This window comes from Schistocerca serialis, chromosome 8 (assembly GCF_023864345.2).
Source record: "Schistocerca serialis cubense isolate TAMUIC-IGC-003099 chromosome 8, iqSchSeri2.2, whole genome shotgun sequence".
NCBI classification, from domain to species: Eukaryota; Metazoa; Arthropoda; class Insecta; order Orthoptera; family Acrididae; genus Schistocerca; species Schistocerca serialis.
The window spans coordinates 363,020,144-363,032,673 of NC_064645.1; positions in this window are offsets into that span (position 1 = coordinate 363,020,144).

Genomic DNA, 12,530 nt, shown 5'->3' on the forward strand with positions numbered 1-12,530 from the left:
ATGTTTGTTCTGATACCCCCAGGGAAATATTTCTGCTTCAGTCCCTATAGTTTCATGAAATTCCGATAGGTGGCGGTGCTATGCGTCTGTAACGGAGTTGCGTTCCAAACAGACAGCTGTCACTGAGTATCTTCCGGCCGCAAACATGAACATTGCAGGTATTCATAAACGCATGCAGAACGTCTACGGGCATGTGGCAGTGAACAAAAGCACGGTGAGTCGTTGGGCATGGCGTCTCACATAATCGCATCAAGGTCGCGCAAACCTATCCGATTTCCCGCGTGATGGCCGGCCGCTCACAGCTGTAACTATGCAATGTTGGAACGTGCCGACACGCTCATTCGAGGTGATCGACGTATCACGATCAAGACACCTCGCTGTTCATCTGTACGTGTCTATTGGTGATGCTGACACACTCGTCTATCAGTTGGGGTACGCAAGGGTGTGTGCCCTCTGCGCTACTCGCCGCCTGACGCAAAGACCGTAAAGAGCAATGAAAGACCATCTGTGCCGAATCGCTTGCGCGTTACTAGGGAGAAAGTGACAATGTTTTGTCGAACATCGTCACAGGCGATGTAACATGGGCTCATTACTTGGAAGGAAATAAAACGGCAATCCAAGGCCTGACGTCACACTTCCTCGCCTCCGAAGAAAAAGTTCAAAGCCTCACCTCATCCGCTAAAGTAATGGCGACAGTCTTCACGACTTCAACGTGTTCATCGCCCCCAAAATGCGAATCAACTAACCTGTAAGACAATGCAAGGCCTCACACGAGTCTGCCTACCCGAGAGGAGCTCACAAGACTTCACTGGACCGTCCTCCTTCATCCATCCTGCAGCCCAGATGTCGCACCTTGGAACTACTGTCTGTTGGGCCCATTAGAGAATGCACTCCTCGGGAAGCAGTAGGTGGATAATGAAGAAGTTAATGATGCAGCGAGAAATTTGCTCAGACCTCTAACAGTAGAGTGGTACAATACCAGCACACAGGCCCTGACAGAGAGGTGGTGTAAGAGCGTCGCTTTGAACATACGAGTAGATTACGTAGAAAAAAAAGGGTTTTGTAGCCAAAAGAGTGTCAAATAATATGGTATATTGTAGCCCTGAATAAAACCAACCTGCTTTCAAAAATAAAATGCGATGCACTAGTTGTTGAGTGCCCCTCGTATTATTCAAAAGTTTCAGAAGGAATTTGTCCATTTATTTACATTCAGTACTGAGTAGCGAATGGACAATTCTTAAAACTTTTTGAACTTGGGTCTTGCATTTTCTGTAGACACTTCAAGAGCGTGTGTCGTTTCGCATAACTTACCTGACAGAGGCGGCTTAGAAACGGGAGATACGTTATCAATAGTTGGAAGTTAGAGAGTTCATGCAGCTAGACAGGCACGTGATACAATTTCAGGAAAAAAGATCAGGGTCATAATGAAGGGTTGCTTGTTTACTTAAGCTTCAATGCGAGATGCTTTTAATAATTTCCACAACGAAATTCTGTCTCGAAAAAAGAGATTCTGGTCACACATAAAGCACACCAGAGGCAACATTGCCACAATCAATACCTTCACTGCGCGATAACAACGGTGAAGTCACTGATGACAGTGCCACTAAAGCAGAGTTATTAAACACGATTTTCCGAAACTCCTTCACCAAAGAAGACGAAGTAAATATTCCTGCATTCCAATCGAGAAAAACTGCCAATATGAGAAACATAGAAGTAGATATCCTCGGTGTAACAAAGCAGCTTAAATCACTTAATAAAGGCGAGGCCTCCAGTCCAGATTGTATACCAGTCAGGTTCCTCTTAGAGTATGCTGATAAAATAGCTCCATATTTAGCAATTATATACAACCACTCGCTTACAGAAAGATACGTACCTGAAGACTGGAAAATTGCTCAAGTCACACCAATACCCAAAAAGGGAAGCAGGAGTAATCCGCAGAATTACAGGCCTATATCACTAACGTCGATTTGCAGTAGGGTTTTAGAACATATACTCTATTCGAACATTATGAAATTCCTCGAAGAAAACGATTTATTGACAGATAGTCTGCACGGATTCAGAAAATCTCGTTCTTGTGAAACGCAACTAGCTCTTTATACTCATGAAGTAATAAATGCTATCGACAGAGGATGTCAAATTGATTCTATATTTTTAGATTTCCAGAAGTCTTTCGACACCGTTCCTCACAAGCTTCTTCTAACCAAACTGCGTGTCCACGGAGTATCGCCTCACTTCTGCCACTGGATTCGTGATTTCCTGTCCGAAAGGTCACAGTTCGTAGTAATAGACTGAAAGTCATCGAGTAAAACAGAAGTAATATCCGGCGTTCCCCAAGGAAGTGTTATAGGCCCGCTATTGCTCCTGATCTATATTAACGACATAGGAGACAATCTGAGTAGCCGTCGTAAATTGTTTGCAGATGATACTGTCATTTACCGTCTTGTAAAGTCATCAGATGATCAAAACAACTTGCAAAATGATTTAGATAAGATATCTGTATGGTGCGAAAAGTGGCAATCGACCCTGAATAAAGAAAAGTGCGAAGTTATTCACATGAGTACTAAAAGAAATGAGCTAAATTTCAATTACCCGACAAGTCACACAAATCTGAGGGCTGTAAATTCAACTAAATACGTAGGATTACAATTATAAATAACCTAAATGGGAACGATCACATAGATAATATTGTGCGTAGAGCAAACCAAAGACTGCGATTCATTGGTAGAACACTTAGAAAGTGCAACGGATCTACCAAAGAGACTGCATACACTGCGCTTGTCCGCCCTATTCTGGAGTATTGCTGTGCGGCGTGTGATCCGCGTCAAGTGGGACTGACGGATGGCATCGAAAAAGTACAAAGAAGGGCTGCTCGTTTTGTATTATCGCGAAATAGGGGAGATAGTGTCACAGAGATGATACGTGATTTGGAGTGGCAATCATTAAAACAAAGGCGTTTTTCGTTGCGGCGGGATCTTCTCATGAAATTTTAATCACCAGTTTTCTCCTCCGGTTGCGAAAACATTCTGTTGGCACCCACCTACACAGGGAGAAATGATCATCACGCTAAAATAAGAGAAATCAGGGCTCGCACGGAAAAATTTAAGTGCTCGTTTTTCCCGCGTGCCGTTCGAGAGTGGAACGGTAGAGAGACAGCATGAAGGTGGTTCATTGAACCCTCTGCCAGGCACTTTATTGTGAATAGCAGAGTAATCACGTAGATGTAGATGTAGAAGCTAGTTCCGTATAGCAGCGGTATTCTAACATATAATTTTTTGAGAAAATTGTTATAACTCCATTCAGAATCAACTCATTTTTGAAAATTGAACAATAAAATCTCTTTGAGTGATTGAATAACTTATTTATTGTTTTTCCTTTTTTTTTCTTGCCGTAAACGTTTTGAAGAGACCCGCTCAGATCTTAGATTACATCGATTCACAAGCTCTTTTGTATGAATTCTGTCCTTATAATACTCTAGTGTTCAGTCCCATAAAACTGGCCGCTTATTCGCAGTAGTTAGCCACACCTTCCAGCTATCTCTCTAAATAGTCGCCACTCCGATTTACACATTCGTCGTGGCTCGGGATAAACTTTCCAGTACCCTCGTCACAGAAAGCAGCCGCCTATGCTTTCGGCCAATTCTCTTCGCTGGTCTGCCTTTTGTTGTTCGGTTTGTGCCAAAATGTGGTCTTTGTAGCCAGCAAGCGGTTTATGTGAGCACAGATGAACAACGATGACATTTATGTTATGTGGGCTGCATAGATTCAGGCGAAATCTTTCACCAGATCCACGTACTTGACGGGAGACACTGTGTAAGTACGCTGTTTAGTTTTTTTTTTTTTTATTGGTAACGCCACGTAGCGCTCTGTATGAAAATCACTGGCTGTGCTGAGCGCAGTCTGTGGCTGGTTTGCATTGTTGTTGGCTATTGTAGTGTTGGGCAGTTGGCTGTTAACAGCGCGTAGCGTTGCGCAGTTGGAGGTGAGCCGCCAGCAGTGGTGGATGTGGGGAGAGAAATGGCGGAGTGTTGAGAGCGGATGATGTGGACGTGTGTCCATCAGAGACAGTAAATTTGTAAGACTGGATGTCTTGAACTGCTATATATATTATGAATTTTGAACACTATTAAGGTAAATACATTGTTTGTTCTCTATCAAAATCTTTCATTTGCTAACTATGCCTATCAGTAGTTAGTGCCTTCAGTAGTTAGAATCTTTTATTTAGCTGGCAGTAGTGGCGCTCGCTGTATTGCAGTAGTTCGAGTAACGAAGATTTTTGTGAGGTAAGTGATTTGCGAAACGTATAGGTTAATGTTAGTCAGGGCCATTCTCTTGTAGGGATTATTGAAAGTCATATTGCGTTGCGCTAAAAATATTGTGTGTCAGTTTAAGCACAGTCATTTGTAATTTTTCTAAGGGGACGTTTCAACTGTTGTTTTAGGCGTTTCTACCTGATCACTTTGCGCTCTGAAGTGAAATGAGCGACGTGAAGCTATCGATAGGCTTACTGCAGACACTGCCAAACACCTCTGTGCAACGTTTCATCGGATTTTCACACTAGTTTCCATTTCGCACGTAGGTCTTACTCCATACGGGTTGCTCGTTACCGTTTCATTCACAACCTATCGTTTATCTTCGGATACCTATCCTATCCCTCTCCCTTTCCAGTCCACATCTCCTATCCCTCGACTAACTCCCTTCAAAATGTTTCTGTGGTGTCACCGCCAGACACCACACTTGCTAGGTGGTACCTTTAAATCGGACGCGGCCCGTCAGTATACGTCGGACTATCAGTGATTGCAGACCGAGCGCCGCCACACGGCAGGTCTAGTCTGAGAGACTCCCTAGCACTCGCCCTAGTTGTACAGCCGGCTTTGCTAGCGATGGTTCACTGTCTACATACACTCTCATTTGCATAGACGACAGTTTAGCATAGACTTCAGCTACGTCATTTGCTACGACCTAGCAAGGCGCCATATTCAGTTACTATAATCAATATTTACAAGAATTTATTCTGAACACATAATATTGTGAATCATGTACCGTCAAGAGCGACGTTCGTCATTAATGGATTAAAGTTAAGTATCAAACTAATTACGTCCGCTTTCTGAATTCTCATTCCTTGTCATGTTCCAGACCTCACGTCAGTATAGTTCTTCCCTCCTCACGCCAGCCTGCGTGAACTAAAACGCGTGCAATTCGGTCTCCACTCTCAACACGGTGTTGGCTCTTCTGCTAACACAAAAGTTTACACCTGCCATACTTGCACAATTGTCGTTCTTGTCGGCAACTGAATCGTGAAATTTACTGTCGACGTAGTCTCTACCAATGGCCTCTGGTACTTCACAAAAAAACTTCTTTGCCTTTCCCCTAGGGGTATACGAAGTTGACAGCATCAGCCACTGACCAGCCATATACTGTGGTATTCTTGCCGTATGCCCCACTGCTTCTTCTTGTTTCGCCAGTGCTCTTGTATTTGGCCTCTGTAATCTATTCGAAATTCCCCTAATCAGTCTGGAAAATTCCTTAACAGACTCTCCAGTCTTCCTTTACTTCGTCTTCAATATATCGAACGGTGACGGCCTTTTACAACCACATACTACTTCCTATTGCGATAACCCTGCATTCGTATGCTGTTTTGAGCTATAGCCAGAGACGACCAACTCCAGACATACCAGTTGGTGTGGTGTGAGCCAACGTAGTCTCCAGTCATCTTCCTGATTGTCCTATGCACTCTTTCAGTTGTTCCATTGGCTTGTGGATGGGGAGGACTCGTCCTTAACTCCTTCACATTCAATTAATTACACAGGTGCTTGAACAAAGCTGACACGAAGTTCGTTCCTTGGTCTGTTACTATTGTTTCAGGCACACTATACTTCAGCATCCAATCATTCACAAGTCCTTGTGCTACAGTTGCTACCTGTTGGCTTGGAATCGCGACCAATTTAGATATCTTGAAAAATGATATTTGACTGTGAGTACATGCTTAATTCTCTGCAGATGTTTTATTGAATGGACCTAAAACATCAATCCAAAGAAATATGAATGGTGCTAATGCGTCAGGTAACCTGTCCAATTGTTCTCTTGTTCGTCACAAATCCGCTCTCTGTGCGCATTTTAAGCAGTTCCTCATACACTGGTTTACGTCCGTCTCACTATTCCTCCATCAGTACCTTTCTGCTACCCTTTTGTTGGCAGATCTGTAGCGTCCATGATCCGCTAATATTTGATCGATAGCTTCTTGTAGCACTCTATTCTTTAGCTTCGCTGGTAACACTACCCATAGTCCCAACTTGGTTTCTCGGCATAACAACCCTTCCTGCATACAAAACGCTGACTGCAAAAAATATTGCTTATATTCGTCATCTGCTCTCTGTGCAGTTTTCCATTCGTTATACTCTGTCACCAATACGTAATACTGCTACTTTTCTACTTAAGCCATCCACATTTCTGTCCTCCTTCCCAGGTTTATGCGTGATTTCAAAATCGAGTTCAGTCTTACTGGCCATTGCGTCAACCTACTAGAAGGATCCTTTAATCCCAACAACAATTTTATTGCAGCATCATGTTATTATTCTAAACCTTTTATTGTACAGATAACAACTGAAATACGTGCTTCCACAAATAAAGCTTGACATTGTGCAGTAATTTCTTTCTGAAGAATTTAGTTATCTTGATGCGCAAGCTACCGGATTTTCTACGCCTTGTAGTCCTTGTGACGACACACAGCCAAGTGCCTGCTTTGATGCATGAAAGGTAAGTCAGACTCTCCATTCAAGTCTGGAAATACCAATATAAGAGTCGATCTTGTGTTGTGGTTCAGAGTTTGATGCAGCTCTCCATGCTACTGTATCCTGTGCAAGCTTCTTCATCTCCCAGTACCTACTGCAACCTACATCCTTCTCAGTCTGTTTACTGTATTCATCTCTTGGTCTCCCTCTACAATTTTTACCCTCCACGCAACCCTCCAATACTAAATTGGTGATCCTTTGATGGCTCAGAATATGACCTACCAACCGATCCCTTCTTCTAGTCAAGTTGCACCACAAATTTCTCTTCTCCCCAATTCTATTCAGTACCTCCTCATTAATTATATGATCTACCCATCTAATCTTCAGAATTCTTCTGTTGCTCCACATTTCTAAAGCTTCTATTCTCTTCTTTTCTAAACTATTTATCGTCCACGTTTCACTTTTATACATGGCTACACTCCATACAAATACTTTCAGAAAGGACATCCTGACACTTAAATCTATACTGGATGTTAACAAATTTCTCCTCTTCAGAAACACTTTGCTTGCCATTGCCAGTCTACATTTTATATCCTCTCTACTTCGACCATCATCAGTTATTTTGCTCGCCAAATAGCAACACTCTACTTTAAGCGTCTCATTTCCTAATCTAATTCCCTCAGCATCACCCGATTTAATTCCTTTGTAGATCTCAAAGCTTCTTTTAGCTCCTTAAAAGCATGCCGGCACTCTTCTGACCACACAAATTTAGTCCTCTTTTTTAAAAATTGTATCAACGGTCTGATAATATCAGCAAATCTTTTTTACGAACTAGCGGTAATAGTTCGCCACTCCTAACAATAATTGCAACTCCTTTACAGATACCGGTACAGGAAATTCAAGTAACTAATTAATCTTGGGCCTGCCTTAATCCCACCTTTAGTTGTGATATGACCTACGTATGCTACCTCTTCAATCACAAAATTACACTTTACTGTACTCAACGTTCACTTCGCAGCTTTTAACATTAGGATACATCCCTGTACCACATCATTCATATAGCCCATTATGTCATCGAGATACACTATGCATTGCGGTGGTTTTGAACCTCAGAGCACTCCACCCAACAATCTCTGAAACGTTGTAGGTGCACGTTTTAATCCGAATATCATTTTTCTGCATTGGTAGTGTCCCCAGGATGCCGAAAACGCTGTTTTGTGTCGATGATATGGTGTAACCATAACCATAACCATAACCATAATTACCCTTCAAATCCAGTATTGAAATATATTTGCAATGTCCTAAAAAAATTTATGTGATTTTTGACGGATGGTGGGCGAATCTTACAGTTTTCACATTCTGATGTCTGCAATCACAACAAAACATTTATTTTCGTGTTCCGTCCGTTGATTCTTTTGACATTGTGATTATTTCTGCCCGCTATGCACTACTATTTTCTTCAGTTTTTCCATCTTTCGGCTGTTGATCAATAAATTCCTACAAATTTGGCTGCAAGTAAGTAGGTGTTCTGTATGGTTTGCGGTAGACTGGTGATTTCATTTCCTGTTGGTATGCAGTGCTGTGGAATGTGTGTAGGCAGTAATTGACGTTTTGAAAAACATAAATGCCTCAATTCCAAAAGTAACTTTTGCTTCCATTCTCTATTGCATCCCTCTAGGTTCTTCACTTTTCTTCGTAATGCAGTCCGGCGACTGTCCATGGGTGACATTCTTCTTCCTCCAGGATATCCATATTAGCGATTAACAACACCTTTGTTAATCCTATGTCCTCTGCGGAAAAATATTCCAGGTCCTTCTTATCACCCTTTATTTCTAGTACGCCCAAGTAAGCATCTCATCTGATTAATATCTTATTCTCTTCTGACGGTTCGAACACACACAAAATTCCTGGTGGCCAAACTGGATTCAACAATGACCCAAAGTGATTCCCCGGTACACCTAGGAGCGAATCAAGTCTTATTGTGATCGTTTGCGGTTTAATCGGTTCGTCTTTCGCTACAGGCCCCCTGGTGGCATCACTACACTGATTATGGCTTCATTTAACTGAAACATCACGTTCCACCCGATGTTGCCAAAGATCAATTATGGCACAAGGCTGATAGAAGAAATCTAATTCGAGAATCATGTCGTAGTTCCCACTCATGTGCGGCACAATCTCTAGATATTGTTTGAATTGAAACATATCAAAGAAAAGTCCATATCCACTGATCCTAATGGTATGGCATCTTTATCCCTCACTCAGTTCGTACCATGGTACGTCCCACTGCCTACATTTCACCAGACCACTAATATCCTGCAACCTTTTTCTCCTGCTGTTGCCCTTATCATACAGTCCACCTCTGTATACGATTTCCTAGCATATAGTCTTACCAGGGAATGACCATAGGTGGATCTGGGAATCAAGTTGGTGTTTAATACCTCTATTCTTCCACGGTCCTCTACTTCTAAAACTACAAGGTGACAATTATCGAACGATATGAAATAAAATCGTCAAAACTTCCGAACGATTTGCGTTAGGACGTTCAAACTGCACTGTTGGCCCTGGGGCATGCTCAAAATTAATATGCGCATGCGCATGTGACTTGTTGTTGTCGGCCACTTTCATTTGGATGGGTTCGTCAAATAAGCAAAATTGGCGCGTTTGGGGGACTGAGAACTGATTTCGCAATGAAGTTTCTTCACCCTCAACGAGTGACTGTGTGGTGTGCTATGTCCAGTCACGGAATAATCGGTGTGATATTCCTTGATGACATGGTGGCCACCGAAAGGTACATGAAGGTTTTGAAAGATGATTTTATCTCCATTATCCAAAGTGACCCTGATTTCGACAGGATGTGACTTATGCAAGACGAGGCTCGACACCATCGAAGCAGGAGAGTGTTTGATGTCCTGGAGGAGGACTTAGGGGACTACATTCTGGCTCTGGGGTACACAGAGTCCACTAGCATGGGCCTCGATTGGCCGCCATAATCTCAGAATCAGAACACATGCAACACCTTTTTGTGTGGCTATATTAACGACAGGGTGTGCAGTAATAACTCCAAAACCTTCGTGGAACTTAAAAAGCCATCCAGGATGTCATCGGTAGCAACGACGTTCCGACACTTCAGCGGGTCATGCAGAATTTCGCTATTGGTCTGCACCACATCATCGCCAATGATGGGAGGCATATTAGACATGTTATAGCCTAACTCCGAACGTCTGTAGTGGCGTTTGGGTGTTGAATAAAGTGTGTGAACGCCGTGGTTTGTAACTAATTTACGTTTCTTTTCATAGTAATTTTCACCCTGTATTACGTTCTCTTACTGTATAACATGACACTGTCGCCTTACAGGCCCCATTCGTCCTCACACACTATAGCTAACCGCTCTGCTGTGCGCAGATCAGTCGGACCACTTGTCCACACACATCTCAACATTTCCGCACGCAACCCTCTTAAAAAGGCATCGGGCGCCCTCTGCTCAGCTTCTTGCAGTATACTTTCATTGACTATAGCATTCTGCCCTAATTCATAGATACATCCATTAATTTTCCTTACCCTACCCACAATTTGTCCCACAGTTCCCGTAATCATGTTAGTTATTACCAATAACTGTTTCCTATAGTTCCGGCACTATTTCGTTATGTATATCTCTGAATTAACCCTTCTTTAAATTCTTAGAATGATGTAGCTCCCTTAAAAGCTTCTGTATACAGTACATAAGCCTTAGCTTCCCCTGTAAGTCTCTGTTTCGTAACACTCAATAATTCCTTATCAGACCAACCTTTAACGTCAGCCAGATTTCTAAAGATTCCCACAAAGGCCTACACATCCCCGGTCGTCTTGCAAGACAAAGGAGCAATTAAACATGCGACTGACAAATCTACACCCTGTTGTGACGATTGTGAATCAATGCACGCTGTTCTGTATTATCCGCAATGCTACTTTTTCTAACACTCGTATACACACTGTTTCCAGCTCTGACACGCCTTGTGTCTCTGATCCTGTCGAAACTTTGTCCTTAACAACACTCATTTTGAGAACTAATATTAACAAGTCAAGAAAATAGAATACATCATTTCAATTCTTACATACAGTCATGAGCCATCTTGTCTCCTGCTATTGCCTAGCCATATGCCCCTGATGATTACTTGTATAACATTTTACTGGAAGTTGTCTCGTACAAATTCCTGAGAGACCCTCACAGTTGCGCTGTTCACATCTAACAGGCCCTAACAGATTGTGACTTCTATCACTCCTAAAACCAGACAAATCCACTGGTTCTCTACTCACAATGAAATGTAATTTACATAACACATGACTGTCAAGTCGTTTCTCCATGACCAAAAGGCCGGCCGATGTGGCCGAGCGGTTCTAGGCGCTTCAATCTGGAACCGCGCGACCGCTACGGACGCAGGTTCGAATCTTGCCTCGGGCATGGATGTGTGTTATGTCCTTAGGTTAGTTAGGTTTAAGTACTTCTAAGTTCAAGGGGACTGATGAACTCAGATGTTAAGTCCCATATTGCTCAGAGCCATCTGAACCATTTGAACCATTACCAAAATACTATCGAAATTTTGGAACTCACCATAACGTGGGCTGTAGTTTTAAACGTTGCTCTAAGAAGGTGATAATGATCTGACACCAGTGTTAGATGGCCCTGTGAGTGTCACCTTTGGAGAGCGACAACAGCACATTTGTGTAATCATCTTCTTCATTCCAGCCCTTGGCCACACTACATCAGCAACAGCTTGGTGGAGGCTTCCAGTTGCCTCTCACGTGAAACGATAGACGTCTGTCATTGCTGACAGCGCAAAGAGCGGGGCCGAGCATGGCGTCGCTCGAATGCTGTCTGTACTGCGGTGGCGGTGGTGACCTCCCCCCAGTGATCGGTCGGCTCTGCTACGGCGGTGACTCAGAGCAGGCTGCCCTGTCGCAGGGTCGAACAGCAGACTGCATTCTGGGATGCCGCTTCCGGTTTTATAGGCTTGCAGTGTATGCTGTGAGACTGACACGAGAGTACTTTAGTACACAAACAGCTGAGTACTTATGGGCTCCAGACCACGTTCGTGTAGGGCTTCAGGCAGGTGCTCTAAACATTTGTGTGGTGGCAAGTGGGGAACCCTTCCGTCCTTCCACTAGCGTATTGCAGCACCGACTGTTGCTATACTGCTCCCATCTGACTCTGCTTCCCAATTAATGCCAATTAATGTCAGCTGTGTTTTGGTTCTTAACGTATAACACTCTTGCCTGCCTGCGGCTGGCTCTGTAGCAACTCCCACTCTGGTGTGCTTTTTGACTGCATGTAATTGATACGCTACGTTATGTAAGGGAGGCATAGCTGGTGTGCTTGTGTGTACTGACGTTTTGTATTCTTGTTTTCGTTAAGGGGAGTCTATATGTACCAAAGCCGGCCGCGGTGGCCGAGCGGTTCTAGGCGCTTCAGTCCGGAACCGCGCGACTGCTACGGTCACAGGTTCGAATCCTGCCTCAGGCATGGATGTGTGTGATGTCCTTAGGTTAGTTAGGTTTAAGTAGTTCTAAGTTCTAGGGGACTGATGACCTCCGATGTTAAGTCCCATAGTGCTCAGAGCCATTTGAACCATTGTTTTTGTACCACAGATCAATTTCTTTGGGTACCAAGATTAACGTGTTGTAACGCAGGGGCCATTCCTGGAACCCTAAATGAGCTGTGGCATAGCTTTAATATTAGTATTTCATCTCATAATATATACATATTTTATCACAAAGGGATCGAGTATTTCATCTCGAAGTATGCAACTCAGGCTGGCATAGCCAGAAT